A 14,933-nucleotide genomic window follows, 5' to 3' on the forward strand; every position below is an offset into this window, starting at 1 on the left:
TCAGCCCCTACAGATGTGCGCACCAATGCCAGTGGCCACGGAATCGGTGCCATCTTGGCACAAATTCTACACGGTCATGAACGTGTCATCGCGTACGCTAGCCGTCTTTTGTGACCTGCGGAGCGGAACTACTCTATTAACGAGCGCTAATGTTTAGCCGTTGTGTGGGCAGTGACGAAATTTCGCCCCAAATTATACGGCATGCCCTTTTCTATTGTAACTGACCACCACGCCCTCTGTTGGCTTTCGTCCTTAAAAGATCTTACAGGGAGGCTTGGACGATGGGCTTTGCGGCTACAAGATCATTCCCATTCGGTGGTGTATAGGTGTGGTCGCCTGCACAAGGACGCCGACTGTTTGTCCCGTTACCCTGTACACACGCCCGACAACGCCGACATGGACGTTTCCGCAAGTGTTCTTTCCATTTCCCAGCTATTGGACATGGCCAACGAGCAAGGCCATGACACTACTTTGAGGACCCTCATTGACCGAATGCAATCTGCTCCTACTGATGCATCGTTACGGTGGTTCGTTCTCAACGACGGGATATTGTACCAACGCAGTTTTGATCCTGATGGTCCTTCCCTTCTCCTTGTCGTTCATCAACAGCTCCGCTCAACCGTGCTTCAGGAGCTTCATGACGCCGCAACTGCCGGACACCTTGGCTTTGCTCGCACTTACGACCGCGGGCGCCGCCGCTTCTACTGGCCCGGCCTCGCACGCTCCGTACGGCGTTATGTAGCTGCTTGCAAGCCCTGTCAACATCGCAAAAAGCCAGCAACGCTTCCTGCCGGGTACTTACAGCCGATTGACATTCCACCTGAGCCGTTGTATTCGCGTGGGTTTGGATCTGATCGGCCCTTCACCCAAGTCTAGCTCGGGCAACAGATGGATCGCTGTCGCTACTGAGTACGTGACGCGCAATGCCATCACTCGGGCACTTCCCACGAGCTGCGCAACCGACGTCGCAGATTTCCTACTCCGGGACATCATTTTAGTACATGGCACCCCGCGACAGCTCCTAACTGACCGCAGCCGCTCTTTCCTCCCCCAAGTCATCGCCGATATCCTACGCTGATGTTCTACCAAGCCCAAACTGGCCACCTCCTATCTTCCCCAGACCAATGGCCTTACTGAGCGACTTAATCGGATTATTACTGACATGCTATCGAAATACGTTTCACCCGACCTCAAGGATTAGGATGTGGCGCTGCCCTGCGTCACGTTCGCCTATAAATCATCACGCCACGATACTGCTGGGTATACCGCCTTTTCCTTACTCTTCGGTCGTGACCTTGTATTACGATTGGACGCTTCACTCCCCTTGATACAGGATTCGAGGACCGAGCATGCCCGCGACGCCATCGCCCACGCTGACCATGTGCGCCAGCTTGCCCGTACTCGTCTGGCGGCATCGCAGGAATCTCAACGACACGCTTACAATCACCGCCATCGTGACACATATTTTTCACCAGGCTCTATCGTGCTACTTTGGTCCCCTTGCCGCTGAGTGGGGCTCTCCGAGAAGCTCCTTCCGTGCTGCAAAGGCCCTTACCGTGTTCTAAGTCAAGTGACCAATGTCACTTACGAGATGATCCCCGAGACCTCCGTTATGCCACCCGGTTCCACATCACCTGATGTCGACATCTCTCGACTCGACACGTCTCTCGACCCTTACCGACGGCCCCGTCTGAAACACCGGGACGGTGCTTTTTCTGCCGGGGGTCGTGTTACGGTGGAAAAGAGGACAATGTCGTCGGTGGTGAAGACGACGAAGTGGCAACAGGCTCTCGGGATTCTCAGCTGCTGTTTATATATGCTTTGTAAATACATCTTGTAAATAGTTTTATACCCGTGACAGTATAATTGCTATCGCAGTCAAGCCATACCCATATAAAGCTACAGATATTCGCGGCTGACTTGGTGTTTTAGGAGTTTATCCAATGGATGTCAAGGCGCGGGAGGTTGACATCGCTAGGCGTCAGATATCACTGCGTAACGGCGTGATCGTGAGGCATAGTTACGCGAGGGAATGTGTGCGAGAATGAGCCAAGGGTGGTTGCTACATGCGCGCCTAAGGTTGGAGCCCTCGTGATCAAGCACGCGCGATCACGAGAGGTCCACGCGCGTCTCCTACACTAGCCCGGCCTTGGTTGCTGCATGGTTGTTCGCGCGGCTGAACGCGCACACGGCTGCCGCCTTATCTTGGAGCTAATCAAAAAGGTACGCTAGACCATATAATATGGGAGTGTGCTGGCTCCCCAAGGCCCAAGGAAAACATTGACAGTAAAGAAACCTGGGAGGCTTTGCTCCAGAGCGAAGGCGAAGACGACCAGCGTCGAGCAATCCGCCTGGCCGTTGAGGCCGTGAAGACTTACCGTCCTCAACGCGCAGGGACTGCTTCGTCCTCCCCCCCTCCCCCCTCCTACATACGTGTAGGTTAAGAGGCGGGCACCCCAGCTCGGTTTAATAATAATATTTTCAATTAATCAATCAATTGGAGGTAATCTTCGGCACGTGAAACAGTCGGGTGATGCGAGATAGCTGGTCGCTGCATGTGCGCTATCTCATCGCACGCCCGCTGCTGGAGGTCGCGTGCTGAAGCACGGCGCGAGGGCCCACGTGATGCTATTAGGCCAATAGCGACGCGGCGTCAGCCTCGGCCAGAGCGCGCGAGGAGGAGGCGGCATTCTTCAATGCGTGCCGATACTTTACGAAGTTTAAGGGGCTTTAAGCAGAAGCATTCCCTCCCATCTATTCACTCTCTCCACCACGCCAGCGTTGCTACAGAATGTGTTCGTGGACATCGAGTGAGCTCTGTTCATGTGTTATGAGCGCGTGACACCAAGCTTGTTATTTTATTTGCATGCGAATGTTTAATGCAACTTATATATGGCTCAGTCCTGGTTAAGCTCCCTGCATTCTATTTATGCTTTTTTGTTCTCACTCTTTCTCTCTCTACCAGTGTTTCGGAGTGGGCGCCCCCATTCAAATCCATTTCGGGGAATTAGAACTTGCCGCTATTCTTTTCAATTCCCTGGAATGAAAAAGCTTAACCCATTCCCACTCATGGAATGACCGGGCAGTTCATTTCCATTCCTGTAATTCCCTAAAGGGCCCCTGAAACGGTCCTGACAAATTTTGTAGACGCGTAGAGTACTGCTTAAGTAGAACATTCGCACCACAATTTAAGTGAAGCGTTACTTACTAATGTAGCGTTAAGCGATTACATGTTACCCTCCTCTCTAGCCATGCTTTTCCTCCTCAACTCGTTCGCCGAGCCATCGGGACTAAGCTCCGCCTTCACTGGTTCTGCGTCGCGATGCGACGTCACATCGTTCACTTCCGGTTGTTTTGGAGCTTGGCAGCACCCGCGCTAGGGCACCCTAGCCTGGGCCTCGGCCAACGCCGTGAAAAGCGGAAAGCAGGTGAACGGTGCGGGCAGGGCTGCTTCCTCCTCCCCTGCCACTTCCCTACCAATTGTGGCACGCAGTGCCGAGCAAACCAAAATAGCACCTCTCGAGGTACCAAATTGACACACTGCTCAAGAAAATTGCCCTCCCAAAATCGCAATTAAAATAGCCTACCACTCCGCCCTCTTCCCGCAACCGAGGCTACGTAAACTGAGCACACGGCACCGAAGGCAGCACTGAGCGTGGAAGCTGCACTTGAGGCCCGTCTTGAGGCCCGTACACGCGCCCGTTACAATACCCTAGAAAGTCAAATTTCCGCGGCAATCTCCTCCGCGATAGCCAAATGCCTGAAAATATGCCCGCAATCGTCTCGCAGCACGTCGACCAATGCTCGCGTGGCGTCCGACTAACCGTTGGTCTTATCAAACACGTGTCTGGCAGCTATCCAAATACGTCACGCCGAAACCATTGAAACTGAAGCGCGAGTCCTGGCTTCGGACCAGGGTCCCTACAATCGCTCTTTCACTTCAATGACCACGGCAGACATCCTTCAAATTAGGCGCTCCCCCGTACCCGTTCAACCACCCCCAGCCCCAATGCAACTGCCGGGGATTCCCAAATACGTCACGCCGAAACCATTGAAACTGAAGCGCGAGTGCTGGCTTCGGACCAGGGTCCCTACAATCGCTCTTTCACTTCAATGACCACGGAAGACATCCTTCAAATTAGGCGCTCCCCCGTACCCGTTCAACCACCCCCAGCCCCAATGCAACTGCCGGGGATTCCGCTACCACGCCAAGCGGGCAGGCCTCCGGCGATTCCTCTTAACATTCGCTTCACTGCCTGCGGTGGTTGTCCTCCAGGAGCCAGAAAGCGGCGCCACCCTTACAAATTATGCCACGTTCCAGCAGGACCCCTCTTCCTGTATCTGCGTTCACAAAAAATTATACAGCGAACCAGGTTGATTTGGAGCTCAATACTAAATATTCATATGTGAAGGTCACCCTTCTTCCGCTTAAGAAACGAACCGTCACATATACGGAAGATTTATTGTTCTCCGAAGCTCAAAAAATATAATTTTCGCAGCCCTCTTGACTCGCGCCCTGAAGGCTGCGGGCGGGGACCCCCCGGGTGATCGGGGGCGATTTCAACGCTGACATCACACTTTGGCAGTACGTGCGTGAAAAGAAGCGCGGGCGTCGGCTACGGGAACTTGCGGCCACGCTGGGCCTGACTCTTCACACTCACCCTGCACATCCAACGCGGGTGGGTACCTCCACGATTCGGGACCCGTGTCCGGGCCTTACCTTCACCAAAAAACATTTGACACGCAGAGTGTTCGAACACCACCATCAGAAGGAAACCATTGGCAAGATCCCATGCCCAAACCCACCTACCCGACTGGACAAGGTTCCGGCAAAACTACACTAATTGGCATCAAATGTACGTGATTCTCTACCTCAAAAAGCCTCTTCTCAGAGATATCAGGTCGTTCACATTCAGCCTGAGATATTCACCTTTATTGAACAACTGCACAGTTAAAAACTTATTCGGCACAAATTTGAGTGAATCATCATTCCGGCAACTTATTCTGCAAAACGGCGGACAGGTAAGAGTGCTTGCACTTGAATGTGATAACTTGTAAACCTCGACGTGCCTAATCAAGCTTTATATGGCCATGCGCATCTACCTTGAACACTAAGGCAATCGTTTATAATTGCTTAATTTTGCTTTCCTCCGTGCGAGTGGGTATAGAAAAAAAAAATTAACCGTGAGTTCTAAAACCTTCCGCACGTTCACGCAGAGCATCTCTGCTCTGACGTTTTCACCAAGTGTTGGGACGACACTGTTGGCTTCAATCGCGTTGTGCGATGTTCCTTCCCAACTTCTTTCCTTCCTCCACGCGGGCTCGTATAGGAAGCTGTGAAATTGAAATGTTTCTGAAACTTTTCTTGGCTCCGCGTCTGCCCCGTTCGTGCGTCGGTGCCTGTTCGCCTAGTTTACAAAAGAATACGCGCTGACGTGTCTGCTCTTTCGGCTTCAAGACAGCTCTGGGGAGTGGCTGCATGTTGGGCTCGGTCACGCTTTCTCTAGCTCCGATAAAAAACAGGCTCCACATCGTTCGAAACAGAGTACGAGCATGGTAGGGACCAGCCGACTGTACCATTAGATAAGACTGATTTCACGTAGACTGCGGCTCAGGCGAAGGTGTTCCCAAAGCAGATAAGCACCAACCTTAGTGTGCTTACGGTGTGGCGCGCATGACACACACAGCAGCAGAGGACGGCAGAACTCTGCCCATGCTCCACTGCTGAAAATATTGAACGATGCAACATTGATGCTGAGTTCCCGGGGCTTCCCCGTTTTGCAGCTAAACGCACTCGGCGCCCCTCGAGTCCGAACACCCTGCGTGGGAGCGGCGCATGCGCCGTCACCAGGACAGCACGACAACGACAGTGGCAATGGTGGTGCCTTGAGCGTTCGTGTAATTGCTATCGCAACAAAATTATTCTTAATTAGCTTATTCTGTACATCATACATTGTTGAGGATTGCAGAAGCAACATTGAACCCTTTGAAAACGGACACGTGATGCCCAACTCAAAAACGAAGTTTTTTTTTCTCACTCTCCTCTTATATTTTTTTTGTAGAAGGTCGCTTGACAAGTCCAGCGGCCACGACGACTTCAGAGTAAAACCCATATGGACGCATAAGTTTAACGACCAAGCAGGGCGTTTAAAGGGTCCGAAACCGCTAAGCAGTTGAAGTTGTCTTTGGAGCTGGTGTAGTTCGTACGCAAAAAATCCATCACTTGGCGCATATTAACGACCCGGTTCAGGCGAGAAGGGCCTCCAAGTGATGTTGCGAAGCCGAAAGCCTGGCATGTTTGACTTTCATCGTAGTCTATGTCGTAGGCAGCAAGGCCGTAGTTTAGTTTTAGGTTGAAGAGCTTGGCATCACATGCCTGTAAAAGAAAAAAAAAGGAAACGACAGAGACCGCACCACGCACGGAAAAAAGTTCATCTCTGTTAGGTGTTAGCACGAACTGAAGGAACTCAGTAGTAAAAAAATTAATCCCTTAAATAACAATTCCAGAAACTTCTCCTAGAAGGTGATCTAAAACGGACAAGATCGGTGTAATAGGCGGTGGCTCAGCGAACACTTTCAAAAATTTTTAAAATTGCATGTGGCAGATTCATGGCCCAATTCTAGACCGCAAATTGCATGGCCCAATTCTAGACCGCGAGCTGGTCTGCTCGAAGAGGCAGACATTACTTGCCCAAGAAATTGAAATTCCTAATCATCTAAATACCAAACATTCAATAATCCTCTTTTTAACTAATTTACTCATGACACATAAACCAATTGACATATTCTAGCGGGTGTAAAGAATTTTGCGCATTGCACAATTTACGAGACATGCGCAGTCACATTTGCGGTAAAAATGTACGGTCGTTCCACCTAATTTCTTACCAAAACGTCGATCTATGCAATTAGGGAAAATTCCGCTGTGGGCTTGTTGGTTCGACATAATTAGAACTGTTGCGCAGAGCGTAGAAGGAAGAGGAATTAGGAGAAAACACTACACACGGCTGCTGAGCGCAAACTATCAACTGCATTATTTTTCTGCAAAAGAAGCGTACATACAGCCTACACGTATGCGCAGGGATGCTCTTCCCAGTCTGCGACCCCCTCAGTCGTCAGTGATTATGCTAAACGCTTTATTACTGAGTGAAATAGACAGCGCGCTGACGCGGCAAGGCTATCTTGCACAAGACGGTGATTGTGATGATTAGTAGCAACCAAAGAAAAAATTAGAGGGTCTCTTAAGATCTCTCTAAAGAGGTGAACGGCGAAAGCCTACTCTTCCTCGTCTTATCATTCACTTCTTTCTGTTTGCCTCTTCTCTTTCTTTTCTTTCTTTTAGTCATTACTGCTCACTACTAAGCATTCTTAGTCAATTTAATCAGTAGTGGTCGTAAAAAGGCGTCGTTAGAGATGTTCGTCATATCCTGGTCATAAGTAGTCATTACAAGTAATTTCTATCATTATTAGTCATTACTGTTCCTTACTAAGTATTTTTAGTCATGTCTAATCCATGGTGGCTGCTACAGTTGTCGTAAGAGATATTGATCATTGTATAGTCATTACTAGTCATTACAAGTCATTAGTACTCATTTTAGTGATTACTGCTCTCTGCCACACATTTATAGTCATTTTAATCAATTGAGGTCATTACAAGACGTCTTTAGACATATTGGTCATTTCGGAGTCATTAGTAGTCATTACAAATCATTAGTAGTAATTATTAGTCATTACTAGTCATTATTAACCTCTACCAATCCCTGTTATACCATTATCATTAACTAACTGTCACTATCAATCATTTTTCATTGTTTAATCTGTCTTCATATTGTTACGTGTAGCTGTAGCCCAATGCTATATACATTTATTAAGAGGAAGCTAACGAAAGGCCACAATGGCGATGCTATATCAAGCGGGTCCACGTCGTCTTCCTCCTCTTCAGTGCAGCCACACTGTGGTGGCTACTTCGTAGCATCACCCCCGGCAGTAGAAGCACCATCCCGGTGCTTAATGTACACATCCGCGGTGAAAGGAGTATGGTATGGCTTTAGTCTCCCCACGTGAACGATGTCACTTGCAGCCGACGATAACGCTGTGGGGTCGGCGGGGACGACTTCATACGTGACATCGGTCACTTGTCATACCACACGGTATGGGCTAGTGTAGCGCGACAGCAGCTTTTCAAAAAGGCCCACACGTCGAATGGGTGACCAGAGAAGCACCAGAGAACCCGGAGTAAAGTGCACGTCGCGATGGTGGCAATCATAGAGGCGTCTTTGATGCTCCTTGAGACGGGTGGGGGCGAGCTGGCGGGCGTGGTCGGCGTGTGCGATGGCGTCGCGGGCGTATTCAGTGGCTGAACGTGTTGCCGAGGGCAACAAAGTGTCTAAGGGCAACGCGGGTTCTCGGCCATATAGAAGGTAGAATGGTGAATAGCCGGCGGTGTCGTGACGCGATGAATTATACGCGAACGTCACGTATGGTAAGTGAAGATCCCAGTCGTGGTGGGCTTTCGCAACGTACTTCGAAAGCATGTCGGTGATGGTCCGGTTGAGGCGCTCCGTGAGGCTGTTGGTCTGTGGGTGGTAGGACGTGCTGAACTGGTGCTTTGTCGAGCAGGAGCGGAGGATGTCCTCGACGACTGCCGACAGAAAGCTGCTGCCACGGTCAGTGAGTAATTGGCGCGGAGCACCGTGTACTAAAATGATGTCATAGAGCAGAAAGTCAGCAACGTCAGTAGCACAACTTCTCGGAAGGGCTCTGGTGTTTGCGTACCGCGTAGCATATTCAGTAGCGACGGCGACCCATTTGTTTCCGCAGCCCGAGAGAGGAAACGGTCCAAGCAGTTCTAGACCAACAGGGAAAAAGGGTTCCGGTGGGATGTCGATGGGCTGGAGACATCCAGCTGGAGTTGTGGAGGGCTTCTTCCGGCGCTGACAGGGCTCACAAGCGACAACGTAGCGCCGCACGGAGCGGGCGAGACCCGGTCAAAAGAATCAACGTCGTACACGGTCGTATGTGCGCGAGACGCCCAAGTGTCCAGCCAAGGGAGCGTCGTGAAGTTGTTGGAGGACAGTCGGACGCACGTGTGATGGAATTACGAGCAGAAGGTCAAGGCCGTGTGGATCGAGATTGCGGTGTTATAATGTCCCCTCCTTAAGGAGAAACATCCGGAGAGAGGCGTCGCCAGGCGTTGACTCCAGATGGTCGATGACGGCTCGTAATGAGGGATCGCGGCGTTGCTCGTTGCCGATTTCAAGCAACTGGGATACAGAGAAAACGCAAGCGATGGCGTCCGCATCAGCCGGTTCATCGACGGGGTAGCGGGACAAACCATCGGCATCCTGGTGCAAGCGTCCCGTCTTGTATACCACGGAGAAGGTATATTCTTGCAGGCGTAACGCCCTGCGAGCGAGTCGTCCCGTGGAGTCCCTAAGCGAGGATAGCCAGCAGAGCGCGTGGTGATCAGTGATGACACAGAAGGGGCGTCCGTACAAGTATGGACGAAACTTCGCAAACCCACACAAGAGCGAGGCACTCGCGCTCTGTGATTGAATAATTGCGCTCGGCGGATGATAGAAGTTGGCTGGCATAGGCTATAACACGATCATGTCCACGCTGGCGTTGTGCTAACCTTGCTCCTATGCCGTGACCACTGGCATCAGTTCGAACTTCCGTTGAGGCAGACGGGTCAAAGTGGGCCAAAATGGGAAGTGTGGTAAGGAGGGTAGTGAGCTGCGAAAAAGATGCGGCATGGTGAGGTCCCACAAAAAATGGAGCGTCTTTCTTCAAGAGGTCGGTAAGGGGACGTGCGATGGTCGCAAAATCCTTCACAAAGCGTCGGAAATAAGAGCACAGCCCTACGAAACTGCGAACGTCCTTGGTAGACTTTGGAACAGGAAAGTTCGTAACGGCGCGAATTTTGTCCGGATCAGGTCTCACGCCTCGGGCGTCCACGAGGTGTCCGAGGACGGTTATTTGGCGGCGAGCGAAATGACATTTTGACGAGTTCAGCTGGAGACCGGCGTGGCGGAACACGCCAAGAATCGCCGAAAGACGGTCCAGATGCGTGTCAAAAGTGGGCGAATAAACGATGACGTCGTCCAGTTAGCACAAACAGGTGGACCACTTGAACCCCTGAAGCAAAGAGTCCATCATTCTTTCGAAGGTGGCTGGCGCGTTACAGAGACGGAAAGGCATCACCTTGAACTGATAAAGGCCGTCAGGGGTAAAAATTGCAGTCTTCTCTCGGTCCATGTCGGGGACGGATATCTGCCAGTAGCCGGACCGTAAGTCGATAGAAGAAAAATAGGTGGCACCGTACAGGTAGTCAAGAGCGTTATGAATACGTGGCAGAGGGTACACGTCCTTTTTTGTGATTTTGTTGAGGTGGCGATAATCGACACAAAAACGCCACGTTCCATCCTTCTTTTTGACAAGTACGACGGGAGAAACCCAGGGACTACATGAAGGTTCGATAATGTCCTTTACAAGCATCTTTTTAACTTCCTGTTGGATAACAGCTCGTTCGGACGCAGAATTACGATATGGACGTCGGTGAATAGGGTTGGCATCGCCAGTGTTTATGCGATGGGTCACGACGGACGTTTGACCTAAGGGTCGAATGTCAAAGTAAAAAAATGTCGCGATAGGCTTCAGGAACGCGGCAAAGAGCTTCAGCTTGAGAAGGTGTAAGGTCAGAGGAAACCATCTTCTCAATGTCGACGTCAGTACCGTGCGATGACGTCACGGTATGGGCTGAGCTGTGACGATCTTCCACTGTGAATGGCTGGATCTCATCATCCTGCAAAGCGCTAATTATAGCCAATGAAATCCCCTGAGGCAGAACTTGCGCGGTTAGCGCGAAATTGACAAGGAAGGCAGGTGCGGTTGCCAGTAATTGTCAGCACATTGTGCGGCACGGTAACACCACGTGTAAGTGTAACTGCCGGAATTAGTGCGACCACATAATTACCGTCAGGTACAGCTGGTGAGGACAACAAGTCGACGGGTGTCACAGAGTGGGGCGGTAGGTGAATAAAATCCATGCAGCTCAAACGGCTTGGAGGGGGGTCCACAGGTTCGGCAAGAAGAGGCAAGTCAAGGCGAAGTGAGCCGACCGAACAGTCAATGAGGGCAGAATGATTGGCAAGGAAATCCAGACCGAGAATGAGTTCGTGAGGGCAATGCTCGATGACGGTCAAATGAACGATGGTATGTCTCTCAGCACTGGTGAGTCGGGCAGAGCACATGCCAACAATAGCGACAGTCCTTCCATCGGCGACTTGTACAACTCGGTTCGGGGCGGGCGTCAGAACTTTCTTGCGCCGACGGCGAAGAGCAGCACTCATAATGGACGCATGCGCCTCGGTGTCAATCAACGCGCACACAGGAACATTGTCGACGAGAACGTCCAAGAGATTGTTCGTGGATAATGTGAAGCGAGGATTTCGTGCCAATGTCGTCATTGCAGCGTCACCTCCAGAAGCTGCACTATCTAGTATTCCGGTCTGGGGTGCGGCGAGTAGGTCGGAGAAGGAGCAGGGCGTGACGGAGGCGAAGAGTTTGACGAAGGGAGGGAGAAGGTGAGCGGGAGTAACGGGGTCGTGTCAAAGGTGTCGCAGGATCAGATGATGCAGCGGGCATAGAAGGGGCGAATGAAAAGGATGCTAGAGGGGTGAGAGTGGTAATCAGAAGAATAAAGAGTCGGAGAAGTCCAGCGGCTGCGGCAATGGCGAGCGACATGTCCAATGCGTCGGCAGTAAAAACAGATCGGCTTGTCGTCCACGGTTCGCCATTCTGAGGGGTTGCGCTGTCCATAAGAGTAAGAAGAGCGCGGTGGGGACGAGCGTGGAGAGAGAGGTTCTGAGCGTACGGAACGAATGGATCGCAGGCCGACGTTGGACAACTCTTGACGGGCGACGGCCTGTATCAAGGAGATTGTCACCGGAGAATGATCAGGGGATCGGAATGAAGGGGCCGCCCGTTGCGCCGCTTCGACCTCACGACGATTGATGCGGGTCAAGTTGACACATCGCGACGGCTGGTGGAAGAGGTCGTCACAAGATGACGTAGCAGCTGTGTTGGGAAGTCGCGTGATGTGCTGGTATACCCGGCGGCTTTTAGCCTGCTCGAGACGGCGGCACTCCTTGAGGATCGTATTGATGCTGGTGACGTTCGTAAACACCAGTAAATTGAAGGCATCGTCAGCATTGCCTTTGAGGACGTGATTAACTTTCTCGTCCTCAGACATGGTCGGGTCAGCCTTGGCACAAAGGGCCAAGACGTCGAGAATGTACGACACGTAGGACTCGTTCTACGTCTGTACACGTGTGGCAAGGGCTTTTTTGACATTGACTTGGCGACCGAACGGATTTCCAAAAAGATCGCGGAGCTTCTCTTTCAAGAGATTCCAGCTCGAGATCTCCTCTTCGTGAGTCTGGAACCATGCAAGTGGAGCTCCGTCGAGGTAGAAAAGAGCGTTCGCAAGAATAATAGTCGGATCCCACCTGTGACTGGTGCTGACACGTTCGTATAAGCGGAGCCAGTCGTCAACATCAGGACGGCCGACTCCGTTGAAAACACCAGGAACCCGAGGTAGAGAAACGGCGACGTAGGTCGGGGCTGCAGGCTGAAACGGTTGTGTAGATGAAGTGCCGCCAGCAGGAGCCGAAGTTGCACTGTCGCCGTTGCGACCGCTGCGAAGCTCCATGACGGTACGGGGAACGCCCACCTCCACCAAATTAATGTTACGTGTAGCTGTAGCCCAATGCTATATACATTTATTCAGAGGAAGCTAACGGAAGGCCACAATGGCGACGCTATATCAAGCGGGTCGACGTCGTCTTCCTCCTCTTCAGTGCAGCCACACTGTGGTGGCTGTTTCGTAGCAATATGGTGTGATGACTCTTCGGCGGGAACTCCGGTGGTCAGGCCTGCTGACACAAGCTTCACCATGAGCCTATAGAGGCTTTCGCCTTAAAAGACAAGTCGTGGAAGCCCGTAGTTTTCATCCGCGGTAGCAGCCGCACCAGCTATGAGTCAAGTCGGCATCGTGCACAGCGTCGCCATCACACCGAAACAGATCCTTGATTGGCGTGAGTATTTTGTTTACTCCGACACCAAGAAGCCTTCGCGGACCTCGCCAAGCACCCTCAAAATTCCACCACAAGTGAGCCACATTCTGCGTCGTCCTCCGCCACTTCTGGCCGCTCAATACAACATCGTTCTTCGTGTACATGGTGGCGTCCACTGCATCAACATACATCGATTGTGCCTCCGCAACCTTGTCACCAAGTCCACTGGCCACTCCACGGCTTCAACCTCACTAGATCAACTCCGGGCAACGAGATTAAAAACACCATCATCATAAGCTCCTCCTGCATGGACAGGGCTGATCGCCATTTCAAGATCGCCATCTTGACCATCATAACCAAGAGATACGAGGTCTCCACGCATGTGACAGAACCAAAAATTCATGTAGGGGGCTCATACAGCTACCGGCATCCAGAAGGACTGAGACTGAACCACGTGGCAATAAACTTCCATGTTTCTAGCGCACTTATGCGCCCCTTTTACGCTTTTAGTCAGCATCACCGAGAAACTGGAATGCTCTAGCGCAGCTCTGACCTGGTATGTGAGGCTACTTTAGTGTGTTCATAGAGGTTCGCCACCATCCCCAATGGACCTCTTTCTAAGTTCAAGTCTTCAATCTAAGACAAAAACTGTAGTTATTGGTACTGAAAGAACCGTCAGAGGCTTTGACAGGTGGTGATTCTGGACTTCCAGAGAGCGTTGAATCATCGAAAGTTCCGAAGTACAAATATTTGTCCGCAGCATTCCCTTATCGCATAGAGACCAATACTGAGCGGGAAAAGGTGCGACAGGAAAGCCGAAAACATTGAGATCATGCACCATCCCTCATTCCATTTTATAGCGAACGTACATATTAGAAAAGAGAGGTTTAGTGCACTCGGCTTTCCAGAACACAGAAACTTATCCTCAGAGGCAAAGCGGAAGTTCCTCGTATTTCAGCCTGTGTAGGGGGGGGGGGCTTATTTAATTAACACGATTAGTGCCAGTTATAGGCGCTTAAAAAGCCTTTGTATAGTGCCTAAACATAGGGTTTCTACTCATTACAGTGGCCAAAGATACCCATTGCGGTATTCTCAGTAGCACAGTGCCACAATGAAGTTAGCGTGGCAGGAAAATGGTTGGATGCCGACATAGATAGAAAAAAAAAATACGGAAGTGTTCGATGTGCCCTGTGAATAGCAGTCACATTAATAGAGGCTTCAACGACAGGCCAGCTTGTGAACTCACCAGTGTAACTATAGTTGTCTCGGTTAGGTAGGTGATTGTCCTCTTCTCCGCCAAGTTGTATGCATGTTTAGGCAAGTACTTCGGTGCTTCCCAGCCATCCTTACGGCACACCTAAAAAATTAATGAAGAACGAATACAACATAAATCGGGACTGAAGGACCTCATTGAGAATAAGCAGTACAAGGGAAACAAAAATGAAATTATTTCACTCATGGCTTGAGTGACTCGCCAATTAAGTGGAAACTCCTCCTGAATATGTAAGCGCACGTCAGTTCATGAGCGCGAACATGTTCTCGGTAGCTATAGTATTGGCTCAAACATGGTAAAAACTCAAGGCCTACTCTTGTAAAGAACACTGGAAATTCTGCTTTCGCCCGTTTTTATGTCTTTCTCAGAAAAGAAAAAAAAATTGCCTGTCGTTTAGCTCTGGTTAACCCTAGTTGAATTGCGAAAGCAAGAGCGGTGTGGCTACGCTTGTGCTGTTAGCCTGTGGTTAAGCGTTTGGTTTAGCTCTATTGTCTGGACACGATAAGACACACTGTTCAGGTAACGACTAGGCTTTTACAACGCTTCTCGAGTCGTGCGGCGCGTTCTTCTCGCGTCTCTTGAGCGCG

The 14,933-nt window shown here is 50.9% G+C and overlaps 1 long non-coding RNA gene across 1 annotated transcript; it reads right to left on the reverse strand.

Annotated features, from left to right (window-relative positions):
• Positions 1-4,579: 4,579 nt before the first annotated feature.
• On the reverse strand, positions 4,580-14,730 carry LOC142564858 (uncharacterized). Its single transcript, XR_012824694.1, has 3 exons — positions 14,549-14,730; positions 14,320-14,430; positions 4,580-6,376 (listed from the first exon to the last, which is right to left on the reverse strand). It is a non-coding gene; the product is annotated as an uncharacterized LOC142564858 (long non-coding RNA).
• Between the last annotated feature and the right edge of the window lie 203 nt (positions 14,731-14,933).

Source organism: Dermacentor variabilis, chromosome 11 (assembly GCF_050947875.1).
Source record: "Dermacentor variabilis isolate Ectoservices chromosome 11, ASM5094787v1, whole genome shotgun sequence".
Classification (NCBI taxonomy): Eukaryota; Metazoa; Arthropoda; class Arachnida; order Ixodida; family Ixodidae; genus Dermacentor; species Dermacentor variabilis.